Raw genomic sequence first — 1879 nt, 5'->3', positions numbered from 1 at the left:
AGCCGACCGCTCTACCGCTGAGCTACCGAGGAAAGTGGCAGATGATTCAATCCCATATACTTCCAGAGACTCTTGTTCCTTGAGCCGCCCCTTGATCTGCAAGACGTTAACCACTCGAAGACCCAAAGCTTTCTTCGAGACTTCATGAACCTCGCGTACACCCTAACTCTCATTATAGGAAGAAGCAGTAATGATAGCAATCCCTTTTGCCTTCTCGGATAGAGCCTACGAATCGGGGGGGGGGCTGGTGTGGAAGATCTCGGTCATGGTTGATCTTGGTCGTGATTGATCGCCCCCCCCCCAACCCCAAGATGCATATCGATCGATCACCAATCACTAGTTTCTATTTCTCCTTTTCCGGAAAACATAGTAGAATAGTCACAGGATACTTATAGAGGTATAAGGAATATCTTGGAAAGGAGAAGAAAAAAACTCTTAGGAGACAAGAGAAACGAAGGCAGTTAGCAGTAGAATAATACCAATCATCAATCCGAATGAATAAGAAGATACTCTCCCGCCCTCCCCATTCTTGCGCTTTCTCCACCTATGGAACTCAAAATACCGGTGCCATTAATAATTCCGTCAATTACCCATTGGTCGAAAAGAAGAGTTAACTCACCCAGGAATCGAATACCTCTCACTAGAAGGATATCGTAGTAATGATCGATGTAACCCCGGTTGTGTGACCAGTCCCCAATGAGACGGTTAAATGAACCCATAGATTGTTTGGCAAAAGGATCAATATCACCGCAAGGTTGTGTGTGAGAGGATATCGGTCCATAAATCACGTAGGAGATAGATATTCCGGCTAGTGATAGACCAACCGAACCTGCTGAATCTATTAGCAATTGTACCAAATTTTCGGGATTGTTGTTGTCCTCTGAAAAGCCTGCAAGGGGAGTTAACCACTCGGATAGCAAATCGGGACCAGTTTCTCCTCCAGCGAGATTGACTCCTATTGATCCAACCAACGAAGTTGGTATCGACAGTACTACTGAAGGCAATACCATCGAAACGTCTGATTCCTTAGGATATAGAGACTCAGAACGAATATTGGACTCTGCAGAAACTTTTCTATCGACTGAATCTTCCCCGTCATAACCTCCTGCTGAATCGACTCCTTCGTCTCGCGGGGGTGGAGGAACATCATACCCATCTCCACTCGTTGCTATCGTTTTGGTGTTACTCCGAATGACACTATTCATAGAGGAATGGGATGAATTGGTACCGCCACCGGCGCGTAGATTCCCCTCAAACGTGAGGAGATAGATGCGGAACATGTAGAAAGCAGTTGGAACTGCTGTGAATGAGGCTATACATCCGGGGGGAAAGGAACGTAGCCAACTCTTTGCAATAATTTCATCTTTGGACCGGAAACGAGCTAGAAGGTGGTATACCACAGAGAGAGAGAGTACCTGAAAGAAAAGTGATTCCAGTAATTGGCATATATTTTCGCGAACCACCCGTGGGAGACATATTTTGACTTCTATTGGGAGAGTATCCGACAACCCTTTCCATCGAATGAATTACTGAACCGGATCCGGGAAATAGCAAAGCTTTGGGATGGGCATGTGTAATGAGGTGAAACAACGAAGGTTTATAAGCACCGAGACCTAGAGCCAGCATCATGTAGCCCAATTGAGACATAGTAGAATAAGCTAAACCTTTCTTGATATCCTTCTGGGCAAGAGCTATCGTCGCTCCCAGTAGAGCCGTTATTCCGCCTATCCAGGAGATAACATTCATGCTTAGAGGTAAGGTTTCAAACAATTCAAGCATTCGAGCTACAAAAAAAATTCCCGCAGCTACCATAGTAGCGGCGTGTATAAGAGCCGAAATAGGTGTGGGTCCTTCCGTTGCATCGGGCAACCATACGTGG

This window comes from Dipteris shenzhenensis, unplaced genomic scaffold (genome assembly GCF_047967505.1).
Source record: "Dipteris shenzhenensis isolate YYH24624 ecotype China unplaced genomic scaffold, Dip_SZ_1.0 scaf0415, whole genome shotgun sequence".
NCBI lineage: Eukaryota > Viridiplantae > Streptophyta > Polypodiopsida > Gleicheniales > Dipteridaceae > Dipteris > Dipteris shenzhenensis.
Note: the sequence above shows the minus strand (reverse complement) of the source record.